Here is a 26758-nt window from a genome sequence, read left to right as displayed (position 1 = left end):
TTTGGAGATAACCATGTATTCAGAAAAAAACAACACTGAAGTTGGCCTCCCTGAAGACAGTAAGAAGACTTGATTCATTTCTTCAAGTTTATTAGTATTCAAGTGAAGCCTGGATGAATAATTGCAGACAAACACCCATAGGAAGGATGAAAAAGCTGATCTATAGCAACTGCTCTTACACTTTACACAGAAATTAGATGAGGCCCACGCTTGGTTTTCTTTCGTGTTTCTCTTGCTGTTTTTCAGAGGAAATGGTACAATGACAATGACCGTTTTTAGTAATGTGCAGAACTTGCCACAACATTAGGAGAAAAACCATTGTGAAGCAGGGAAAAAATGCTGCAAATGACTAGTAAGGACAATTTAATGAACACTTGAATGTACCCCCAAATGAAAAACAGATGTTGTGTGAACTTCAGTACTAAGTGTTCAGATTGAGGAAGCTGTACCTTCATCAAGGACAAGAGAAGAATAATGCTTTCCCACAGCAGCACTTATTTTTTTGTACGTTTAATAGATATATCACTGTGAAGGTATGCTTTGTACATTTCTGAGCCTTTATGGTGTATTTAGCATCTCTGATAGAAATAACCTGTGGTGCCATAATTTTATTATTTGAATAGTACAATTCTTTATTTAAGAGAAAGAGCGCTCTGCAACACAATTTGCATGGTAAGTGAAAAATAACTCTGCAAAATAACTACTGAAAAACTAAAAAAAAAAGACCTATTTCCTAAGCTTTCACTGCACCAGGAGGAATACTGCAAATAAAGTGAGGCTCTAAATAGAATTTGATTTTTCCGCATACTTTTGATTTAATGGATCGTAAATACCATTTTTTTTAGCTGTCCATTCTCCAAGTTCTAGTGGGACTGCCTAGGTCTGGCAAATCAACTGCTGACAGGAAACTAAAAATTCCTGGAAGAATTAGGTGTGGTATTTATGTGCATATGAGTATCTCTATGAATATATGCCTAGACATACAGATATATAGCATTGTGTATGAACTGTTGACATTAAAAACATTTTGGCTTGTGGAAGACCTACAGCAGCTAAGTCAGGTACTAGATGCTCTAGTTACCCCTGCAGGTATGACTTTACAGACACTGCTAGAGTGAAACAACAGCAAACGTTTGTTCAGACATCAAGGAGGGGTTTTATCACAGATGTTCAAAGAGCATCAAGTCTTTGAAGACAAGTTAGAAGAACCTAACACATTTCCAAGTGAGTCATTCACACAATCAGTTGCCTTTGCTGGATAAATCATCAGATGGCTTAGGTTGGAGTGGACCTTGAAAATCATCTAGTCCCAACCTTTCTGCTGTGGGCAGGGCTGCCACCCACCAGATCAGGCTGCCAAGGGCCCCATCCAAACTGGCTTTGAAAATGTCCAGAGATGGGGCATCCACATCCTCTATGAGCAGCCTGTTCCAGTGCATCACCACTCTCTGAGTAAAATACTTGTCACTAACATCTAATCTAAATCTCCCCTATTTTAGTATAAAGCCATTCCCCCTTCTCCTGTCACTATCAGACCATGTAAAAAGTTGGTTCCACTCAAGCTTGTAAGCTCCCTTAAGCATTCAGAACTTATTTTGGAAAGCTGTAACATTTTGGTTTAATGTTAATTTCTTCAGACAGTCAAAGTTTTTCTGTACCATATGGTACGCAGCCTGCTGAATCTTTGGTGATAGAGGGATTCACTGCTCTGCACTGGGAATGATAGATATTTTCCTGTATCACTTTGGCTGGGAGAAGTGGAACTAGAGGTAGAGACACGTCATGTTGGGCAAAGTTATCCATGCTTTATCAATCGTTGAGCTATGTCAATAGAAGTACATGTGGGCTCCTGGTTGCTTTAGATGGAGGTCAAGAATGGGGAGAATACACTTATATCTTGCCCTATCTGCTATTCCTGAACACAGTTTTGGGATTATGTATATTGTATTATTTCATGAATTGCTATCTCAGATGAATCATTGCAACTTGCCATGTCAAGGCTCACTGAAGGGAGTGTAATACATTCACTACCTTCAGTTTCATGCTAAAATCTATGTAGAAAATACTTAATTTATGAGTAATTAATAAAAAATTGTGGCACTTTTCTTCTGAGTTTTAAGTATATGCTACTTAAAGGTTTAGCAAGGTACCTGCCCTGTAGTAAGTAATGTAGCGGATCTGAAAGACCAGCATGCATTGACTAATGCTAAGCAATATGCTACAGGTACAAGTTCTCTGAGACATGAGTTCTTCTCTAATTAGCATTCAGTTACTGAACCATTTATCTGTTTAGGCAGTTAACAACTTAGGATGTTTGGTTTATAGGGAAACTCAGTTTAGAAGGCATCTCAGGAGGCCCCTAGTCCAACTTCCTGCTCAAAGCAGGGTGAGACGAGGTTGCTTAGGGCTTTATGTAGCCAAGTCTTGAAAATCTCCAAGGCTTTCACCTTCAAATGAAAAAGGTTTTCTTCTAATTAGCTCTGAAGCTCTTCTGTTTTAGCTTATGCCTGTTGTCATTTGTTGCCCCTCCATGCCTCACTGCCATTTGGTTCTTGTCTTGATTATGTCTTTATAAGTATTGGACATATATGATTAGTACACCTTAAGCCTGCAAAACTTGGTCAAATTTGCCAGATTTAGTGTGGTGGCTGAGCCACGGTTTTTATGAGATCTAAAGACCATGCTTTTCCCCTTAAACAGCTCCCAGCAGCTTACTTTTTCCATGTTTAGATCCTTCCAATTTTTTTGCTCTTTTTGTTAATGCAGTGCCACTGTGCTGCTTGAGTGTTGGTCTGAAATCAGTGAGTGTTGTGCCCAGAGGTTGGTTGTGGACACTTAGTGTTTTCTGTTTGCTGCCAGATGGGGTTTTGGTTTTGAGTGGCTCTTCACGTAGTAAGAGTAATCTGCTATTTACATTAGTCATGCAAGGTTCCTCCAAAGGTCAGTGGATTTCTTCTCTTGTGCTGTTTCCACTTAATTCGTAGAGGAGGATATTCTCTCTTCTTTGTGTTATTCTTGCTTGCTGCCCTTCTGTGGGGATTTTAAACTTCAGGTTTAGAGATTAAGTGTGAGAAACTGAAAGCCAAATCCAAAAAGGTGTAGTGGGAACACAAAATCTTCAGAGAACTTCTCTTTAGACTGTCTTCACCAGACTTAATCATTTGTTATACTACTTAGTAAAACTCTTAGGAGATCCACCCTTTCACCCTTTTCATTAGTTTTTACCTGGTTTGCTAGGCATTTCTTTATTGCCTTTTAGTTTTCACTTCAAGGTGTCTATAAATCTTCATACTATGAAGAGTGGTTGATATGTTGTGAACATGGGTTTATATGCAAACAAATGAATCTTGGTGCCCTGAGAATGTATTTCAAAGTTGCCCTTAGTTGTCTTCATTAGTTTCCATTCAAAATTATTTTGCTCCCCTAGCTGGGTTGAGGACAAATTGGTGACAGTACATGTGAATGTTACTGTATGTTCCCAAAGGAACTCAAGGATGTCTTAAAAGTTGTTGCAAAGAAAAGTGCCAGAAATTACCAAAAAGGAGCATTGATTGTTTGCATCAATGTTACTGTTAATATTTTCCATTTGAAAGAAGAGCTCTTGTGTATGCTTGTGTGGAGATGCAAGTGAAAATCTGCTGTATATTGTCTGGCAGCTGGAAAATACACAGCTACTTTGCTTGGTTTGCTTAGCTTTCTTAACTGGTTTGCAACGCATCAGTGTCTGGAATGTTGGAGAGACCAGATTGGTAAGTATTTTCAGAGCTTTGGTCATCTGTCACTTTATACTTTCCTATCAGTGTTTTTATCCATGCAAGAGAACTGTGGATTTGTAGCTGGGCTGCATGAAGGTGAAGCTTTCATAAAGCCATACTGAAGTGTATCCAGCAGATCATTTAGCACATAAGCTGTTGACAAGAAACATGAGGAATTCCATGAGATCATCTGATAGTTTTGTTTTGTATTTAGTGTATTTTTTCCACAATATCTTGTAATCCTGTTGTAAAGACACGACTTCCTTTAGAAGTTGAAGTCGTTTGTTTTCTGCATTTATGACAATGAGTGGCAGTTTAGTGTTTCATATTCATCCTTGAAAGTTTACAGGAGATGCAGTGCCATGTGAATCAGCAGAAAACTGTATTAGGTAGATGGACGGAAAAGGGTGGGAAGAGAGCAGATCACCAGGCTCTTCTGAATAGCAGAAATCAGGATTACTTAGATTTGGTGATAGAGCAGTATGCTCATAAAGATGGATGGGGAACTAGCTCTTTGAACAGATGGCTGAGTTTGGTTTCATAGCTTCCCAGTAGCCCATTGGGAAGGTTTCAGTTAGCAAGAAGCACCTGGTCCAAGTTCTATAGGTTTTGACCACTTCTATTCAGAGAATCCCTCCTGGGCTGTAAGTAGGAAAAATATTAATGTTTTGTTTTCTTTCTATTTTAAGTAGACTTTGTCTCCAGTGTAACTGAAGTTCTGTTGTTCATTATGCCAGCTAGTACGCCTCATAGAGAACTGAGGTCATGGAAATCGGCAGGGGGAGGATTTCACAGCAGCAGGAAGGAGTCCAGAAATGGCAGCAGAACTGTGGTCTTTCATTGGTTGTTGAGGTCTACTAAAGTTATGTTTAGGTGAGAACATTTGAGATATGAATTGGTACATGGAGCAAAAGAAAATTATTTGGAGATTTTTCCAGTATTTCAAACTTCAGCAGTGAAGTGTAAATTCCTGTGCTGTTGCTTGGTTTTTTTATTTGTTTTTTTAATACAAAAGCTAGTGTGGAATACTAATTATGTAGGTTATGGAAATAATAAAATATCTGCTCATCTCAAGTTTAATGCATATATTTTTAATAGGTCACCCAAGGTACATCTCAATGTCGTCATAAAGTAGACTTACTACTACTTCAATTGAAAGAAGTGCTGCAACTGTTTACAGAGGTAGATTTAAAAAGAAATTAAAAATTAGATAAACAAAGTGTGCCCCAAATACACAGTAACTTTGGTACAACTGCAGTTTTCAGAGAGAATTTTGGAATATATTTAACAAGAGAAATATTGCATGTGTTTCTTCTATTTGTTTCTTCCCATAGTAGCTGTGCACTGAGCTTTACTAATACATGTATGTGAAAAGCAGAGCTTTATGAAAGTATTTATTGGCGTGATCATTTGTGCCAGTACTGACTCTTACTAGGGAACATTATCTAGATTCACCAGTTAGGATAAAGTGGATTTGCAAGCAGAAGTTACAATATTTCTATACTGTTCTTTGGTTATTTGGAGTTTCAGAATAGGTGTGGCTACTGTTCAGTCACATAGCAATGTTAAATCTTGTATATAAGGCAGTATTGCGTGAAACCTCTGCCTGCCTGCATCTGGAGTTTAAGCTAACTGATGAGAATTTTTGTAAGGTGAAAAAAGCATGAAAAGGAACTTGCACTGAATCCCTTGTTCATGGTCCCTTACTGTAAAACATACAGCTTGACTTCCCACCAAAATTTCTCCTCTTTATTTGTTCATTTCTCATTTTTCCGATTTATGACTGATTGGAATTTTGTCTTGCTCCCTGTTGAAATGCTTCCCAAGCAGTAAAAATCATAGATTATAATTTAAATCTATGCTATGATAGCTATTGCAGCACTGGCAATATCTGCCTGATGAGGTTTTGCTGTAAGAGTTACTTCCTAGGGGGTAAAATAGTTTGTTGCTTAATAGGAAAAATAAGTAGAAAGTGCCACTCTTAAGCAAACAAAATCCTTCCACCCATAACTGGTTAAAGTTGAATGCTGTTCGGAGTAGTTCAGAATTAAGGTCATACTCCAAGAGGCAATTTTGGAAACACAATCTGTAAAAGGAAGTAAATGCCATTTTATTAGTCCTGTATTTTATACAAGGCAAGGAAAAATCTTCATTTTATAATGCTGCATATATTTTTAGCCTGCTTGCTGGCTGTCTCTGTACAGATGAGGGGAAGTAGGTGGAGAACTGCATTAGTTCTTGAAGGATGGGACACATTATTGAATCATCAGCATAGATTCCACCTCCCAGCTGTTTGAATTAAATAAGCTGTAATAAAATGTACACAGATCCTCCCAGAGATTTAAGGAGAGGACTGTGCCCGAGGAAGCTATAGAAAAGAACATCTTAATTTCAACTCACTGTCTCTGAAACTCATTTCATAGGCACTAAGAGTATTGAACTTCCATAGAAATCGAGCTACTGAGTTCTGGATGCCCAATTGAGAAAATACAGCCCCTGATATTTCCCCAGGCCATGAATAAATAATTTTTACATGTAAGAGTAACAGATGGAAGAGGTGAACTTAAAAGTAACAGGAAATAATCTCTGATATTTTTTTTGAGGAATCTTTTGCTGACACTGAAATAAAAACATCTGATTATTTGTTACATCCACACCACGATAATATTCAGTAAGGCTGCTGCATTGGAGGAAACTAAATGTAGTGGTTGAGAAGGGATGAGGCATTGTCTCCCATACAGTGACTCCTGAATGATTCATTTATGTTAGTGTAAAATTAAGCACCTACTCTTTCTATAGAGTTGAGGAACCATTTTCTTTTATGATGCTGAAGGAGCTGCTAACCTGAAGAACTGAACAACAGCAAGAAAACCAAACTGTGCTGTGTGCCTTCATCATAAGGACCTGGTTTAAAAAAAATGAGCAACCATCCTGGAAGCAAGTCCTGTTTTTGTTTGAGGTAAACAGATTATGGAGGTGTAAATCCCTTGGAGAACATATGAGAGAGCGCATTCTTCATGGGCGAACAAAAAACAGGCACATACAGTATATTTGGATTTGCAGAAATGCTTTGGATTCTGGCAGGAAGTAATTCAAGAAGCATAGTAATGCCAAACTTCTGTGGGGACTGAAAAAGTGGCAGAGGGAATAGAGAACAAGTAGAAATAGGAGACTGGCATTCATCTGCAAAACCTTCAGCATCTATGTGCTATTTTGCTAAATACACTTATCAATCAATTATATATACAGTCAGTGGAGAGGAAGTAAATTCAAGTCGGGTTTAGTTAGCGAAGAAGATTAGGTAAGGCTGAGGAACTCCTATGGGACGCGGTGTAACTGGTGATAGTACTGTAAAGTATTTGGATGAATTGTGTGAGCTACAGCAGTCAGAGCTCCTGGAGGAATTCGGGCATCCTTTTGAGCAGCTCCTTGTCACTCCAGCTCAGCAGGACACCAGTCAAGAATCAAAGTGGTTACATTCATGCAGGCAACTGTTTTATTTCTGTAAGGAATAAGCCTGTGTTACCCATACAAGACAAAATCAGAAGAGTTTAAAAGGATATTAAAAAGAACAATTCAGATAACATGAGCAATCAGAAAATAAGGTGGTGGTGGTGGTACTTTCATGTTTCAGAAGACAAAACCAGGGGCAATTGTATCCTGCTGTTTTGATTTGCATCTCTGGTGAAAGTACCTGGTACAGTCAGATGGGTGAGACCCTCTGGATGGACAAACCACAAGACTGCAGGCCTTGTGTTCAGAGTTCATCAATAAAGATAAAAGTTCCTAAATGAGGAAATGCTTACGCCTGTGCAGGTCATTAGAAAATGGATGTTCTGACTGCAAACCCACTCCATTTAGCTTTTGGGTCTTGTACATTTGCTGGGTGCAAGATGACACTTTTGTCTTATCTGAAAAGATATAACCTTCACTGTTCATATTAATTCATAACTGATTACCTGCAAATGAGCTAGCTACTTAGACTTGTATGGTTTTAGTATCCCAGCCTAGCTAAGTGCTTCTGGAGACTTAAAGCTCAAAACTCAGCCCACTCAAAAAGCTTGTTAATGGGTCCCACATGACACAGCTATCAATTTTTTAGTATCAGATATACATGCTGTATCCATTATAACTTTCACTTAGGGGCAGACTTGCCCTAACTATACGGTAGCTTATAAGGCTTTCCTCTTATTTTTGGTCTCTAGGAAAGAAAAAGATTAATGTTAGATGAACACGAAAATGCGTATTATGAAAGAAAGTGCTCACTATTTGTCTGGTGGAGAGGAGCCTGATGCATTTCAAAGAGTTACAAGATTCTGCCTCTGTTTTTAACGTTTCCCAGGTTGTTTAAATGTGCATTGTAAGCAATGATAAAATGACAAGTTATCATTGATCTGTCCTTTCCTGCATCTCAGAGGGATTCATTAAATAATGCATGCACCCATGCGAATTACCCTTCTTCACTACACTATCCCCAGACCATTAGCCAAATATAGCAACAGCAGCATCTTTCAACCCCTAGAAACCCTTTGGCTTTCATTTAATTAAATTATCCCATTATGAAAACTCTTATAATGAGATTAAATTTAATTATTTATTAGACACTTATTTGCACTAGGGAACCTATCAATTATGCATGGTTGTGCTAAACATTTTTCAATCCATCACCTTTTCTTTTCATGGAAGGTGCAATTTATTAAGTGCATCTGAAGTACTGTAACAGAGGAGCTCCGGTAGAAATATGCATGCCATCCTACTTCAATTAATTGCAAATGAAGTAGAAAAAACTGAGATATAAAAATGTATTCCCTCTCCTTTGGAAATACAGTCCACTGACAGAATTGCAGGTTTTGTAGTTATTTGATGCATCTGCTTTTTACACCCTACTGTGTGAAATTTATGGACAGTTTAATTCACTTCTTTGGTGTTCTTTTGTGTTAATAGTTTCCAATTAAATGAAAATTCAGACATAATGCCTAATTAGAATAGTTCAGAAACATTTTCAACACACTGTAGCTTATTCATCTGGTGTGTACACATGCACATTAAGATTCTGCTAATGAAAGTTTATTATAAAGATTAAATCTTAAATAAGTTTCTACTATGTATCGTTAGGTATGTTCTTGCTAAGAACTTGGCTAAGAAGTCAGCAACATTAAAGCTACCAATAACTATTTCAAGCAGAATGACATTTTCTGGTGGACGTTAAGAAGATGTAAATGTCAATACGGCTCTGAGCTTTTCTTTTATAAGGTCTTGTCAATATTTAATTAATTATTCAACTGGAGTTCTGTGTGGCTCAAGGCAGAGTTTCAGAGAGCTTTCCTCTGCAAACTGCCAAGTCATCATTAGGTTGTTTCTACTTTTTCCATTTTTTCATATTTTTGAAGAAGCAAATATATCAAAGTTATAGACACCTGCTTGGTGAGACATGTAGTGCAGAGGTAAAGCTAGGAGCAGGAGGAGGCTTTTGCAGATGTTTTAATACATTACAAAGTTCTACCTTGCTTTGAGAGTGCTCATGTTTCATGTTCAGATGTGAATAAAGGTCAAACTGAAGGAATTATGCCCTTTTTTCCCCTCACTTGTGTATGTAAGAGGATGTTTGCTTCATTAACTTTGAAATTCACTGGCCAAATAGATGGCATATTTTAAAAGATTTAAGTAAATGTGCCCCAAAGTCTGACAGATTATCGTAGAATATTACAGTCTTCACCTTGAAGGAATGAGACACAATGCATCTGTTAAAGAAAACAAATAATGCCCTTTTTCCCAGAACAATCATTTCTTGTAGTTGTGATGTTGGTGAACTTGCAACTTTTTATTAGTTGGCACTTTCTTTGTTGGGACTGTTAATTAAGTCTCACTGTATCTCGGGGTGCTTGGTAGGGCAGTTCTATCCTTGTGAGAGTGATCACATTAATTAGGTGTGTCTCTGGACGATACTCATAACCAAAGTTTACTTTTTGATGTATTGTCCATATCTACTGAGGATCTAGCTCTAATTTGCCAAAATATATCTTATCTTACACTTGGATATGTATTCTCACATGTAAGTCCAGATCTTGTGCATACACAAAGTCTGAGAAGTACTCATGTATGTTTCTTCTTTCAAGGTCCCAAGACCATATGTATAGTGAGTGGAAGTGCAGTAACTAATAATTTTAGCCTCTGACATATCTCCACAGATTCAGACCTCTATGTGATAAAAAAGCTAAAAGTAGGAACTAGACCAAAGCCACTCCAACATTACATGTAAATGAGATTACCAACTACAAACATTTGGAAGGTGAGAGGATGAGTTATGTTTGACTTCTTTTCAGCTTCAAAGCAGTATTTTAATAATATTTTTAGTAAGTTCCAGCAAAAATTTCCTTTTACCTCTGGTTAATTGTACAGCACAAGCCAATCTGAGAATACGCAATCAGTTGTGAATGAGAGACTGACTGACTCAGAGAAGAGGAGTGGATGTAGGGAAACACTGCCATAGACATCCTTTAAAATGTTTCTGGCCTATGGATAGAGTAGGATAAAAATCTAGTTCACTAAAGTGTCCAGAGCATAACAAGAGCGTACGAAGTGATAGTCCAGTAAAGACTGTGAGGCTTTCTTCTGTAGCCTATTTAAGAAGCATTGATGTGGTATGAATATTTATATAGTTAGCAGTTAATTTAACTGAAATGTATCAGTAAGTACTTGTTTTATTTTATGACTAGTATTTTTAAAGTCAAAAACAGGCAAAATATGATGATCACTCTATTTTGCATTCTGAAGCCTCAGTGCTTCAGTTGTGGAACAGTCCACCTTCCTCTTCAGGGCTGAGAAGTTGGCACCACCTATTCTAGTTTTTCCCACTGTAAAACTAATTGGCAGCTTTGAACTTTACTTTGGAACATCTTTTAAGGATCATGTAGGCTACATACTGCTGTATGTTATAATTTTGAAGACATAAAAATACCTGTGCTTAGCTACCTGCATAAATGATGTGTTTGATCAGGCCTGATGCGCTGTTAAGTGTGCCCAACATACTACATAAAAAGTGTTGGCAAGTTGGCTGTGGCTTTGCAAGTCACTTTATCCTTCTCTCTTTCTCTTACATGGGATGGTATCTTTCTTTTCAAGTGGTTCAAGAGAGGCAAGCTTCCTTAAGGTTTCAGATGCCAAAAGAGCAAAGAAACTGCAGATCCAGTTTGCACCAAGGAGCAGGTATTTTGCATACAGCTTTACAGTCCTTTGGATTGGAGTTTCATTAGTTTCCCGTGGGCAAAGACATGAGGTATGGGGAAAAATCGAATAGCAGTGATGATTTAATCATTGGTATCAAAAATGTATAGGGAGCTTTTTATTTATAGCTTGCTAGAGTAAGGTATAAAAACTTTCATTAGTATCCTCTTGGTTTTATGTTTATGAAATAAAATCACAAATGGGATACTGTTTAAGCATCAATATTTTATAAAGCTGTCAGTTTGGGCTCTTGACCTTTTTCACAGTTATGGTGAAAGCGCACAACGTGGCCCAGTTTAGCTTGTTGTAGCCTTTGGTCCTGTTTGTTTTATTTTTTATTATAGGACAGCTACAGGATAGACTTGGTATGGTTCTGCATTTAATGTTATTTAAGAAGTATTTTAGAATTAAGAACTTGGATATGAAGCTTAATGACACTTGCTTAGAGTTTCCACCTTTATTGCTTGTTTATTGCTTTCTCCTGTAACTAACTAGAAATTGATTTCTGCAGGGGGTTAAGACACAAAAGTAGTATTGTATCATGGAAATGATGTTTCAAAGGAAAATCTTCTTAAAGCAGAAGAATATGGATTTCAGAAAATAACAGAATGCAGTAAAATTTTTAGGGCAGTAAGTACTAAGAGCCTTCAGCTTATTTTATTCTAGTGATATAATCCTTCACTATATGCCTATGCTACCCTTGGTATTGGTGTTTTCTAGTGCTTGACATAGTAGGCTGAAACAATGGGTAAAAAGGGAAGATCCTCTTTAGATGTTACACTAGGAGCAGTGTGAAGCAGTGAGGAAGAGAAGGTCAGGCATATGAGGCAGGGCTCTCCAGATGTGTATAGCTTTAAGCCTGAGACACTGGATGAAGAGGATGATTCAGATGGTAGTGTGATGTGGAAGAAGAGACTTCTTGACTGTAGCTATAGCTGGGTTCTGACAGCAAGAGAAGACCAACCAAATCAAGGAAGGATTTTGTCTGTAGCATTATTTTCCTCTAGAGAATGAACCTGATTTCTTGAGGTACCGCTCTGCTTATATAAATAGGGACTGACAGGATTTCCTTTGACAACTGACAGATCTCACCCTCTGGGAAACTGTCTTTCTACATAAAACAGAGTTGCTCTGTAAGCAAAATGGATGTCAGCAAGATGAAAAAGTTCATTAAATTAACTGAACAGAATTGTGAATGGAGGTTAGGCAGTTTCTTGTTACAGCTTGCTTTCCTAAAGAAAAAAGGCTTTTGCAATCACATTCTTTGGACATGTCTGCCTAGCTGTGCATCTTTTAATATTAGCTTCTCAATTTGTTGGAAAGTCTCGACTCAGCCTGATGGAGAGCTACCAGCCTCAGAGATACCATACTCTCTTAAGTTTTATGAAAACAGATAGGACAGTTGGATTGTGGAGGTTGTAAATATACGTCCCTGGCTGGTGAAAGCTAGAGACCAATATATTTTTCAGTAGATATCTGTAAATTCATAGAACAAGGCAGCCCTGTACTGACCACAGAGTCTGGAGGCATGTGGATCTTTGTAAGAGGTGTGTGGCAGAGTTGATCTCCGTCAACCCTAAGCCATACACCCTCAGTACTTCCCAGCCCAGAGAGAGCTTTCCTAAGCAGCTGGCATCCCAGAAGCCCAACCCTTCCCCCCTGGGAGTTACACTATCCTTATAGCGGACCTCCCCTTTCCTTCACCTGCTTTTGGTTTCCAGGAGAGAGGAAAAAAGCTGTTTAGAAGAAACAACAGAGAAAACTGCTGCCTATGATCTGTAAAACAGAGGGAATCTCTGGCAAGGCACTAAGTAACTCTAAGCCTTGCTCTAAAATACCCTGGCTGACCTTCCTGGCACGTTGTGAGGAAAGTTCAAATGTAGTCAAATGACAAAAATCTTTCATTTGTAGCTTGCCATCATTAGCTTTTGGGGGAGGAATGTCAAAGCATGGTTTCTGGGACTGTTTGATGGGTTACCATGTTGATTATGTCTCCTTCTGGTTTTAGTGATGCTTTTGATCATGTTTTTTTTGGTAATTGTACTTCTAATCATGTAAGAGGTTCCCACAATACTAATTTTCAGTGCATCTAAGCAGGCATTTCAGCAAAAGAATGAATGGAAATGTCTGTAAAGATGAGGATTAGGAGCAGCAGGAGGAGTTTCGTAGCTCTGATTAGGCTGGTAACTTTTCTTCTAGGTAACAAATGCCACCAAGGCATCCCAAAGTATCTGTATGAAAATACTGCATGTCCCCTGTGCATTGCAGAGATTGCAGAGAGGGAGATGCAGACGGGGCATACTTGGAATTATACTGTTATTTTAGATGGTGGAAAACAGGAGGGAAATTTTCAAATTAGAGTATGAGAACAAAACCATGTGACTCTTATTAAAATTAATAGGAACTGCATAGCTCGGTCTCTCTGCACCACTTTGAAAATTTCCCTAGGTGTTTCTCTATGAATATTTATGCAATCAGAAATAAAACGTAGACAATGAAGCAAAAGCCAGTGTAAATACAAAGTGATCACATAATTTACATGTTTTTAATTATTGACATAAGCTCCACTTCTGTCCAGTAATAAAAAATGCATGTGGCTGAATAAAGTGCTTAAACACAAAGGAAAACAATTTCAGCAATTATTAAAACACAAAGCAGTTTTCCAGAATAGTTTATAAGAAGTCACTGAACCTGCTTGCCATTTTAACAGATGTATTTAAAAGTTATTATCCAAAGTAAGTTTTAAAAGAAAAAGGGTAGATGATTGCATCACTTGAGGAGAGATACACATCAGTCAGATGGTGGTGTATGGATCTCAGTGTTGGGTTAAACTAGCTCTTTGTGTTCTGAAGATGGCCCTGAAGGACTGTATCAGAAAATGCAGGAGGTGAAAGAAAAGGGGTATTCACTTGACTAAGAATCCACAATCTATGTTCTCTGACCAGCAATCACTGGTGTACCAAAAGAGGTAGGGTGCTAATACTTAGTTGAGTCATGAATTATTTTAATTTGATTACACAGTGATCTCTTGTTCTGCATTGCAAATCCAAAGCTGGGTGAGCAGGAAGGTGCCAGGTTCCTGATCATCAGTTTGGGAAAGGAAGAAAAGATGGAGTAGTTGTATCGGGGGGGGGGGGGAAACTATGGAATGCTGTCTGTACTTCTGCCAAAACTCAGGACTCCCTGAAAAGAATGTCCCCTGTAGTATGACTGTACCCTTGCTTTCCCAAGGTAGATGCAGCTGGGTGAAATAATGTTAATGCCTGCAAAATAAGAATATTTCTGAATCTGTATAACTTTTTTTTTAAAAAAATTGAGAACTAGCTATTTCAAAGCTTTCTCTGTGCATCTGTCTGCCAACTATATCTTGAAGTCCTGTCAAACCAAGCAGCAATCTCCTGCTAAATAATTCCATCACCAATTATTCTGTCATAGGCTTTGTCAGTTTATCTTAACTTCTCTGCCCTATGGACTGAATGCTGGATACCAAGTAAAGATCAAGAGAAAAGGAATGTTATGCTTTCTCTCTGGATAACACTGCCTTAACCTAAACATCCTCCTTTCCTGAAGTTGAGAAGCAGTGAAATTCTTCCACAAGGCCCTAAACTGGGAAAGGAAACGTTTGTATCTCCAGTAGGACCAAGCTGTTCAAACTCCAGGAAGGCTCAGTGTAGGAATGGTTAAAGAGATGAAGAGAAACTTGTAAATAATAAAGCATAATTTGTATATACAATATATCAATTCATTATTATGTTTAGTATAGCAGTATTAAATAGTACTAAGTAGTAGAGTGAACTCTTATATGTCAAAAAGCAAAATATAAGCTCCATCTCTATTCTATGGAAAATCTAAGACAATATATTGCCTTGGGAAATGTTTGATTAAACTCTTCTCTTGAGAAGAACCAGTTTATGTAAAGAAATCGTGTAAATCGATTAACCAAAGAATAAAATGAGAGATGGCTGGAAAATCATGCTAGGTAAATGTGGGTATCATTAGCCATTCAGTGTGGCTCATGAACAGCTGGATAGTAGAACCTACTGTGAAAAAACGCCAGCCAGATGTCTTACATTGCCAAGGGGTTGTGTCTTCTGTGGATATGTCAGCGTATCTGTGATCAGCATTTTGGTAATTCTGATGAAGAGAGAGTTGAGAGCGTGAGCACAAAATAGATTTAGTGAATATGTCCATTCCTTCTCGCATCTCCAAAGTTAAGAGGAGAGAAATCTGCTTTTGACGTGCAGTAAGGCTGTCACTCTGGTGTGGGAGGACTGACTCCTGAGAAAGTATTTATAATGTGGTTAGGGGGCTGAGCACCATCGTGTTCAACAGCACATTGACCTTTCTGATAATGCTTTCTGAAAAGTAATTTCCGGAGCTAACAAGGAATTATGTAAATGGAGAAGTAATCAGATAAGGTGATCAAGACTGGAGAAATTAGGCACTTTCTCAGGATGCAGTTATGAGAAGATGATGAGGATGCTTTTCAGCTAATGAAGTCAGAGCTGTGGTTGCAGGCAGGTGAAGAAAACAAACAGATTTCAAGCAGTAACTTAGTATTTATGTTATCTATTTTATTTAGACTTGCATGAAATCAAGGTTTCAGTTCTAAGTGGTTGGGAAAAAAAATCCAGGGGACTTGAAAATGCTGTTTTTAGCAGTAGCTCTTTTTTGTGTGTTGATTTTTTTTTTCATTTAAAAAATCCTGCTTTATTTTTACCATCGTCTCACCCGGTAACTCAGATAAACCTGAAAAACAGAATTATTTTAGTAAGCACACTGAATGTTCATATTCGCAAGGTCTTGTAGAAACATATGTGAACATGGCAGGTGTGAAAAACATTGATTTGATGAGTCTTTTTTTCAGAAAATGCTTCTTCTGTGGCAGTAGATTATCCATGTTGATTAAAAGCTAGATTACACGTAGGTTTTACCAGTGTAAAAGAAGATGGAGAAATTCTAGTTGAGCCTGGTTCTACACCCCTCCTCTATTCAAGAAGCCCATCTGCGCTGTGGAGGTAACATGCAGTTGTGGGTTTCTTTGCCACCTTCTAATCTAAGAGCTGCAGATACACCTCTCTGTGAAGTAGACTTCACACTTAAACCCCAGGTCTTCCTGTAGGTGCCTGTGTGCTACTTCTCCAAAGAGTTGAGTCATTAGATTCTCACCTGAGAAGTGAGAGACTTGAGTCAGTTAGTGAGAGTTGAAGAGTTGACAGCTGCTCAGCTTGATCCTTCAGGTAGGTCTTGAGGCACAGGAGGGACCACTCACTACAGCGATAGCCCCGCATTCCATTGAGGGGCCTTCTCTACCCCTCCTGTCCCTAAAAAGTTGCATTTGCTTGACGGTCTGGACACTGTCTCAGTGTCTTCTGAATCCTGGTGAATCCATTGTCGTATCTCAGAAAATAAACAGAATAAGGAATAAATCCATTATTGGAGTTTTCCAAATCATGGATTGAATCCAAGGTTCAGAGTTTACTAGAGCTTTGAGTAGACTTGCATCTAATAGAGATGTTACTTTAGACATTGTTACATTTGGTGTTGGGGAAGGTTGCTGTGGCTTCTTGGTTCTTCTAGATTAGGAAGAAAGAAACACTTTTTTTTTGCATGCTGGCAAGACATTAAATGAGTTTCCTTAACCAAATGACACCTGTGTGTTTATGTCTCACTGAGCTGTAGAAATCTTGCGAAGTCTGTATGTTGCTATTTTTATTATTTATTAGGTTATCACGTTCCCATTGATGTCTGCACATGTACTTCGTTTGTTGACAGTTAAATGATATCACTGTTTTCTATTTACTAATAGTTTTCATTACTACTGGCTCTCAGGTGCTTGATGGAAGGTTTATTGGTATTATACATGGACATTTCTAGCATGAAACTTGCATGTGCTCAAACAGAACTGAAGTACTTTTAAACCGTGTTGCACAATGTTATTAACACAAAGAAACTTATGTCTTACAAAGTTACAGCTAAGTTGAGGTGAGCGTAAAGATTTAGCAAAGCAGTATCTTAAACCAATTTCTTTGATCACTGTGATTTATTCTTTTTTTATATGTAGTCATGAGTTCATAAATCAAACTTTAGCAGCAGTCTTCAAATCTCTTATTAAGGTCTCTGAAGTCCAGTTATCTTTACTAAATTAATGGGCGGCATTTTTATTGCATATTAACTTCCAGCTATTTTTTAATTGATGTTCACATTGAGTCATTTATGGTACCCATTCAGATTTTGAGAAAATGGATTCTTCGGTGCATCCAAACATTAAGAGATAACTAGACCTGTGTCCTGCACTCTGAGCTGAGGGTAGGCTCCAAACATCCCTTCTGATACCAAAAGGGCTTTTAATGGATACTGGAACCCAAACTTTCAATCAGACATGGAGTAGCCGAGGATCAAAGCCTGTTAAAGACTCCAACACTGGCTGGTAGGAACCTCCCAGTGTAGGATCTGCTGAAACTTATATCCCACATATTCAGGAGATAGTAAAAAGAATTTTAGCCAACTCCATCTTAAATTAGACTAAAAAAATTTTTGATCTACCAGTTGCTACTTTATGATGCATGCTGTTTAACTTGTATTTTATTTACTTACTGACCAGAAAAACAAAAGCCAAGTCCTGGAAGTCATCAACTAATAGAGAAAGATTTGTATAAGTCTCCTGCTGTGCCTGGTACACCACATATGTTTGAGACCAGTCCCATAAAAAGAAACTCATAACATCAATCCTATTTTAATTTAGGCTTTAAGACTTATAATGATATTTTATAGTATTTTGGAGGTGAAAATATTGATAGTGTTTTCTTATTTAATAAAATATTACAACTATAAATAATAATGAGGATTTACGAGAGGGGAGAAACAGGCAGGAAGAGAAATGTGTTGTAGGGATATCATTGCTAGTTTGCAGCAGCTCCTACAGATCTCAGAGAGGGATAGGAGCCTTATGGTGTCTGAGCGGTACCCAGCTGTGGGGCTGAGCCCCTTTGATATTCCCCTTTCAAACTTAGGCACCACATAGTTGTTGAGACTCTTCCTGAATTCAAAACCCTTTCTCGTCTGTTAGGTTCTGGAGGGAGAGCTTTCTGGACACTTGTTTTTTTTCACAGTGAGGGGCAGGGAAGCAATTTGTCAGTGTCTGCTGAGGATGGGCATGCTGTCCTGTATGGCTGAGGTCTGGTAGGGCCAGCCACAGGGCCTGGCATGAGAGCAGCACCAATGGGGTCTTCACCTGGGGCAATGGAGCATTGCTTCCCTAGCACCAGAAATGAACACTTGAAGTATTCAGTGTCTAGCCATAGAATTATGACTTATTAAACTAGTCGTCTGAAGAGGAATACACTGGTGGAGAACACTTCAGGCTACTGAATTTTAAGCTACAAAGTCTACTAAATTTTTGTAGATGTCTAATTAAGGTTTTGCTGCTTTCCAGAATTGCTGCTAAAAATCAGCCTGTGTATGCAAAGGTGCCCTACTCAGACATATAAACTGCCACCAGATACACAAAAGATTAAGCATTTTTGAGTTGCACTCAGTGTATTCCATGCAATGCTAGTTCCTAATTCTGTTTTAAAATCAAATTATAACACATACAAACCATTTATCTCTAATCATCCTGCTTTGTTTCAAGTTCATACACTTTTGTTCAGTTATGTGCATCTTTGTGTGCTCTTCTCCTTGATTACGTTACTGTATGCTCCTGGTATTGCTTGCTGGAAAAACCTTCTGCCTCTGCTTGGTGTGTACAGTATCTGTGTTGTATCTTTCAACATAGAAACTGGCAACCAGCATAAGGTATGTTTTTGTTTGTCTTTGTCTTTCTGAAATAGTCATTTAGCAATGTTATTTAGCAGACTTGTTATGCGTGGAAATTCCTGTACGGTAAAAGGAAAGATATCCTTGAAGACAGGATTCCAGAACTTGGTAGGCCGAATCTCCAGGGTAGGTAAGGCTGCTTCAGCTTCTTCTCTGTTCAGATGTGGATGGTACAAGACAGAAGGGCAAGGTATACGATATGTTGGGGTTTTTCTGATACCAAATTAAACTTTTGCTTGTTCTTAGCTCTTTTGAAACCATCCTTATTTTAACCTATTTCCCTCTAAATTAATGTCAGATTTGCAGAAACAAAAGTACTGACTGCTCTTTGTCTTCTTTTTCCTCTGAGCCCAAGTCTGAAAGGGATCTGTTATCTTATGTTCATAAACTTAAAATATAGTAGTAATTATGAACAATTGGTTCAGGAATTAAATATTTATTTGGGAAGGTAGACTATCAAGCAGGAAATACAGCAAATCTGCAAAATGCATTTAATTTAAAATTAAAAAAAAAAAAATCCATATTAGCAGCCTGGAAGTATCCAAGCAGTAAAAGGAGTTTAAGCTTTGTTTACATTTTGCCTGCAAGAGGTGCCTCTCTTTAAGTATTTAGATAAACAAACTGAAGCTGCTGTTTTCATTAGCATGTAACGTAGAGCCCAGTTTTGTTACCTCGGGGAACATTAAACTAAAATTTGGTGGCAGAAAGCAAATACTTGTCTTGATAAACCTCACAATATGGGGGGGGGGAGAGAGACTCTTCAAATTTTGTACTTATTGACATTGCTTAATAAAAACATCTCGAATACTGGTGCTTCTGAGCATGTTTCCAATAGCAATACCATTGCAGAGCTCTGTGGATAGAGTTACCAATCCTTTGAATTCTGACCTTCAGTCTAAAACAGCTTTAGAGGTTACTCTTTTTCCGATTTGTGAGATTGCAGTGAAAAAGTTAATGCTGCTGGAAGGAAGCGGGGGAGGGCAGTGGGCTGCCATTGAGAACTGGTACGTACTTTGAAACCAATGGAGAAGTTTTCCTCTGGCCTTGATTTGTAATGACAAATATTGGCTGTAGGACTAAGTAATTATACCAAGTTTTAAAAAAGAATATGCAGCAATTGAAATCATTGTGGATGAATTACCACTGAGACCCAGTTGATTTTAAGGGAAATTACACAAAGTTGAGGTTCTTGGGGGAGGCATAAGCATCCAGTCTTGAAATCTGGCTTCAGACAATCTTCTATGTCTACTGGGAGAAGAAAGCCTCAAAAGTAGGACCTTCCCTACACATCGTGTGGATGTCTCTCTGAAGATGAGGGTTGGGGTGACCATTTTAAATGAAATGCATCGTTTTATGTGGCTCCCGTTTGGTGAGAGGGTTCTAATCCCTGGTGAACAAACAGGGGTCGCGGTGTAATTACTGCTAAGTTCAAAGCAATTTATTGCGGTAAACTTCATACAAACAGTTTAAAGGAAAAGCAAGTGATGAGAGTGTAAAATAAATTGTCCCTGTAGTTATTATTTTAACTTGGACTTCCACTTTTACCTTTTCATTACAAGACCTAAAATGTGGAATGTTTATTAACTTTGCTTTTAGAAGACACTTCACCGCTCCTGACTGTTAGAAATGCTCAGTCACAAATATTTCTCTGGGTTAAGAATGTTCACATCTACTATATTGAACTAATACAAGGTTTGTGATTGTATGAATGTGTTTGAGTTTATTAAGTCATAAATGCAGGCTTTTCTTTGCCATTTCCCAGATTCTTGCTTGGATTATTTTACTGTCCGTTGTCTTCACAGTTCTAAATTCTTTAACAATTACTTTCCTGTATCTTTTTGGCATTTGCTTACATGTCAGCAGCTGAAAAATTATGCAGTAATTGGCACAGATAACTAAGACTGTAATGATCCACTGCTCCATCTACTGTTGAACAGTGACATTCATAGTGCTTTAGGGGGGGAAAAAAGCACGGAATGCATACAGGAAATAATAACAAAATGGAATTTGCAACAAGTAAACCTATTGTTTCTGTCTTTAGAGGACAAACATTTTTTTTTTCTTGCAGCATTAAGAATTCTGAGTACCACTTTAAATCAGACCTGAAAAGCAAAGAGGAACTTTCCATCTCCCTTTTCACCTTATAGGAGGTGCTGACAACACTGGTTTTGTTCATGTTAATGGAAATTAGTTGGAGAAGAGACGGTCTAGCATTACTGAGCTGACTCATGTTATACAATGTGCTGTATTTATGTCACTGGCAAAATGTACGTTATTGCTGTGAAGAAAAAAAAGACCTTGCAGTGATTTGTGAATTCTAACTTTTTCTATAAGCACTCACTGAAAGATGAGGAAGGCTTAAATAGTTGTGGGAGTTTGAAGTATGGAAAACTGCATGTGTGTGAAATGATGTGTTTTATATTCTGTACAGAAGAACGGGACTTGATTGTTTTGTCAGCTCCCCGGTAGTCTCTCATTTGTATTGCATTCTTCATTGTGTTTCAGTCTTCAGAGGAGACTACCGAGTCTGGCTTTTATTGCCCGTTAGAGTGAGAGCAAGCTGCTCCTCACAATCTCCAGTGTATTTGATTTGACTTGTTCTTTTTTGTAATCAAATGATTATTCACACATCAGTGAAGGATGATCACTTTCAATTTCCAGGCAGCTCCATTTCCATGCTGAGTTGGCGCAAAAGCTTGAATATAAGTAAGAAAAATCTACCCTTTCCCTGAGATGCTCAAAGGTCATAATTTACCCCTTTCATCCCCTCACTTGCAGATGGCTAATTCTCCATACAGTGTTGTTCCTTACGTAGTCTTCAGCAGGACTGCTTTTATAAACAGTTGCTTACATGTTAATGCATCTTTCAAACAGGTTTTTGTGCAAAGCGATGTGCCCACTGATTCTTAGGTACCATAGAGGGTACTGAAAATATCCCTCTAAAGCTATTGAACTTTACTAGAAAATGGAAACTAATTTTCAGTAGATCCCTTTAATAGATAAGGCGTTGTCTCAATTAAGACTGCTGTGTAACTGGAAAAGCTACATTACTCTTAAATCAGGAGCAGATCTCAAAGCTCTGCCCCAGAGTGGTGTGGACTCTGGTGTTCCCAGTCTTTGGGGGAAAGCGATGCCATCGCTTTTGAGCAGAGCATCAGATGATCTGGAGACTAACACTTATCAGTATCTTTGCATGGAGACTGTAATCGCTTTGAGACTTCTAGAAGAGAAAAGGGATGGGAGAGATGTATGCTTAAGTACCAAAAGATGTCAGCATTAGAAATGTTTAAATCTTTTTAACTTACCTTATCTTTTTAACTTCACATAGGAAACCTTCTTCTCCTGCCAAAGTACTTATTTTCTAGTAATTCTTAGTTTTGAGTGTAATTACACTGTGTCTACAAATATATATATGAAATCTATATTTTTTCCCTGTTATGTAATGGTTTTAAGATATAATCAACCTCTTGGGGGGGGCGGGGGGGGAACTCAAGCTTTTGGAAAGTGAGAAATTGAAGACCAATGCAATTGCTGTCGCCCTCGAGTCTGACCACTTCCTAGGAAAATTTCTACTTCTGTTTATATCACAGTTGTCACGAATGGCTTCAGAATCATAGAAAGTCATAAATTCAGTTAAAAAAGCTGAAGCAGCACCTGTTTCAGGTTAATAAACCTACTGTTTCCTCTTTTAAAACAAGTCTATTTTTAATCCCATGCAAACTAGCAGAGCTGTCCTTTTGTCAACATGCACTGCTAGCCTAAGGTTAGCAGCACACACCTTTTCTTATAACGAATGGCACTTAAACCCTAATTCATTATTAACTTTATCTCCTGTATCTCTAAAGAATCTAATGAAACTGTTGTTCTTGGTCACCCTGATGGTTTCTGGACAGAACAGCTAACGTGGTTCATTTCTGTCACTTTTTTTCCTTGTAATTACTGAGCTCTTCCTACTTTTGATCACATGAGTAGCGTGAGACAATAAGGGGCTCCTGTCAAATGCTGCAAACTCCTGCTGCAGCCAGGGACGTCTCTAGGCAACAGCTGCTATGTGTAAGATAAAACTTGTATGGAGACATAGGACAGATATTGCCTGTGTTGGAGGGCTCTGACGTTGCATTGCAGTTGTTATGAGAAGGACCGCACGGAGCCTTCCAGGAGCGATAGGACGCACTTTTTGCTTTAGTGTGGTCTTTCTGTGTGTATTTACAATGTTAAATATTTCAGCAGCATTTCCTACTCAGAGGCAAACATTCAAACACTGTTCCATATCTATCTTATTTTTTCTTAATGATTTGGATGCCTGTAATTATGGCATTGACTGCTGCTTCAATACTGCAATCAGAACAGACCAGTTTACTTGTCTTACGGCAAGTGTGTGATGCTGCCTATGGAATGAAAGCCATATTGCATGAGAAATAGGGGTAACAAGTAGCTTGTTGAACACTTGATATTAAGTAATGGGCCTGGTCGTCCCTATTGAGATTGGAGCTGAATCAAGGTGAATGTAGAATCAGCAAATTCAGGCTTGATGTAAACAGATACAAATCCCACTGAAATCTCTATCCCAAACCCACTGTTCATGTAACTGTGGTTTAAAATTTGATGTTGGGTGTCAGTGACCAACAGCCCAGTCAGCACTGATTTGTCATGTGGCTGGTTGGAAGAATAAAACCAAAAACCAAGCATACAGACTTCTGCTTTATGCAGAACAAACATATCTCCTGGTTTCTAATAGGTGAGGTACTCAGCTGGCGTAATTAATTTGTTACTGAAAGAATAAAATTAAAAAAATATATATCTACACGTAAGCCAAATGAAGGTCTGGTCTATGGTTCAGCTGTATGGTAAGTTCATGGGTTGGACCACGCCATGAGGTAATGGTAGGCACCAATCTCAAGTCCAATCTTTAGACATCAGATAAAGACCTTTAAGGCACTGTTTAATGGCTGGATAAACACAAAGGATGCTACTTCATCTTATACCCCTCTTCTATAAGCCTCATTTATATGGCTTCTGTTCCCATTACTGTCTACATGCCTTCCTACAGGAGACATTCAAAGCTGATACTTTCTCTCAGCGCATCATCAATATGTTTTTTTTTTTCTGATCATCTTAGCCCCAAAGTAATTTATCCCCACTTCATCCTCACATCATTAAGCTCTGTACATGTGTGGGGGGATCTGTCTTAGTTTTAATTAAACGCAGAGACTGGGCACACTCCTGAAGTGATTACTTAGACAAAGACATAACTCCCATTAGGGACTGCAGCCTCCAATAGCAAACCTTTTTCAGCAAACCTTACTTCTCAACAACAGCATTTATTTGTATATTTGCTCTATTTGTTGGTTTTATTTTTGAATAGAGGATAAAGTGTGTTTATGCAAAATTGCGTGCATCAGTGGAAGTCACAGCTGTAGTTTTCTCAAAATCACTTCTGGATTTCCATAGCATCATTTAAATATCACTGGTTTGGAGAGAGGGTGTTGAGTTGCATCTCCCAGTGTCAGGCAGTGCCTTGTAACAGTATGAATTTCTTTTTTGTGAGTTTTCCAGAAGAACTCCAGAGCTTCTGCTCCCTGTAAGCATGTCCCTGACCTTCCTCATCTTAGGAGATAGAGCTTCGAGAGTCAGCGAGGGCGGATGTGTGTCTTTTAACTCTTATGGGACTGGGTCGGTTTCTGTTTTAAAATGATCTTCTGAACAGTTCCAAGCACTTCAGCATGAGCGTTTGCTGATGATTCAGAACTGTAGTTCAGAATGAGCGCATTTCTCTCTATTTGGTTATCTGAGTGGATTTTACCTGACCAAGCCGCCCGTCTCTGGGACGAGTAACTTGTCATTCTTTCACAGTTTAATATAGAACATGACAAATAGTTTTCTTGGCAAGGGATCTGTTTTGTGAATATGAAGAAGTAAACGGATTCTGTTTGTGCTGGCTGTGCTGACGGGCCCAATAGAAACCGGCTTATTTTGACATGGGTTCCCATATATGGTATGGGTCTATCCCCAGATCCCTTTTCCCCACTAAACAAAATGAAATCCTAGGTGCCATTGCAGCCAGAGGTTGACGTGTAGCTTTGCAAAACCGTCTGCTTTCCTGAAGTGTTCCCAATGTCCTTCCTACCAAACAATGTATCGCTTACTGGGATGTAGTAGCCAGAAGACTTTCGTCCTCTGGAAGTATTGCCCTCATTCACAGAGTAGTTAACTGAAGGTAAGGAGATACAAGAAGTGAATAACCACAGATTTTTTTTTTTTAAGGGAAAAAAAACGTTCTGTCTGAATCTATTTATACAAAATAATGTGTGGGGGTGGGTTTTTTCCTTTTATTTCGTACTTTAGACCTGGCGTAGCATTAATATCTTTTTTTCCCTCTGGTACTGCAACTCATCGGGCTGTTTTCCTCGTCATATCTGGACTCCGTGCGTACTGAAAAGCTGTGCAAAAAATAAGAGTGACACAAACTGAAAGATGCTGTCTGCACAGTGGGAGCGCTCCGGAGAGCCCCACTCAAATGTAGTTACTGTGTGCACTCTAATGTTTCTGACCATCACGTATATATTTTTAAACCATTTTTTTTAATGATGAGCAACTAAAAGTGCTGTAATATAATAGGAATCTATGGTAAAGCCATAACAGTTTTAATGGCTTGCTAATTGAATTATTTAATTACTTATTGATTGGTAAAAGCGAAGCTGTAGAGAGTTACCGTTACTTAACGCTCCCATTTAACTCCGTGCAACCACCGCTCCTCTTTGGAAATACTGCTCGGGTCAGTGGGAAAGGCCTTTGCACGGCTGTAAATATTAACAATCTCCGAAGTGAGCAGCAGGAATTTAAAATACAAATTTGGCCGTGTTTACAGTCGTTATTCTGGATAATTGTTGATTTCTTCACACATCTGCCGTGGTTCAGACTATTTTTCAAGTTCCAGAGACTCCGTTTAATAAATACCTCTAAATGGGAGAAGGCTGGCTTCAATAGTTTTAGCAGACCCTTTCTTTACAAGGTTGCAAGAATCTCAGATATTTGAGAACAAATCTGTTACATATCCAATCAAAACGGCATGTCCGGGCGTGCAGGCGGGCTGTGCTTGAGAGCCGCTGTGAGTATCCTGATTTAGCTCCTCTCATTGATATAATGTTGGTTTAATTCCAGTTATTCTATTAGGACGGCTTTTGTTTAAAGCCAGCTTACGGGAGGGGACGCGTCCACACGCAATTAAAGCATTTCAGAGCGCGGGGGGGGGGGGGGCGCGGCGCTCGGGGCGGTGCGGGGCGCGCAGCGTGCGCGCTGCGGAGAGGAGCGCAGCCGGGGCGGGCGGCTTCGGGCACTGCTTTTAAACCGAGAGAGAGAAGAGCTGCGGTTTGCATTACAAAAACAAAAACACGACCCAAAGTGGGGGGGGGGAGAGGAGGTGGGGGGAGTGAGGCGGCGAGCGGCAGCGTGCCCCCAGGCACTGCTGGGCAGACCTCCGCGGCGCAGCGAACAGGCGGGGGCTGCCGCCCGCCTCCGCCCGGCTTTGTCTGCGCGTCCCCGGCCCGGCGGCGCGGAGGCACCGCGGGGCGCCGCGCACCCTGCGCGCCCCGGAGCACCGTGAGTAGCGGCGGGGCGGGCGTTGACAGCGGCGGGAGATGGCAACAGGGGGAGGAAAAGAGCGAGAAAAAGGAGAGAGAGAAAAAGGCGAATTGCGAAACAGCGCGCGGTTGTTGTGCGGGCTGCGCTCCGGCTTGCGCGGAGTGCCGGGGATGCTGTCCGCCTCAGCGCTCGGTGATAGAGCTCCGCGTAAAGTGGTTAATTTTGGCCGGGATTCAGGCTGGAGTTTGTCTGCTGCTCTGCTCGCTGTGCCCGGCCGGGTTTGGGGGTCCTCTTGTGGGATTTCCCCAACACCGGTACGGGGTGGTTCCATGGCAATGCAGGGACTCTGCAGAACTTCCTAAAAGTGATACGAGAGCGTG

At 39.2% G+C, this 26758-nt stretch overlaps 1 protein-coding gene across 3 annotated transcripts in view; it reads left to right on the top strand.

Annotated features, from left to right (window-relative positions):
* Positions 1-24859: 24859 nt before the first annotated feature.
* Positions 24860-26758, top strand: part of EYA1 (EYA transcriptional coactivator and phosphatase 1) — a gene marked incomplete at its 5' end in the record, with an annotated part of 89345 nt that continues 87446 nt past the window's right edge. For 2 of the 3 annotated variants that reach the window (NM_001396404.1, NM_001396401.1), the window contains one exon: positions 26259-26396. Of the gene's footprint in view, positions 25015-26258; positions 26397-26758 lie in introns of those variants that run through there. The other variant, NM_001396402.1, reaches the window with a different exon arrangement.

This window comes from Gallus gallus, chromosome 2, assembly GCF_016699485.2.
Source record: "Gallus gallus isolate bGalGal1 chromosome 2, bGalGal1.mat.broiler.GRCg7b, whole genome shotgun sequence".
NCBI lineage: Eukaryota > Metazoa > Chordata > Aves > Galliformes > Phasianidae > Gallus > Gallus gallus.
This window is presented reverse-complemented; position numbering and strand designations above follow the sequence as displayed.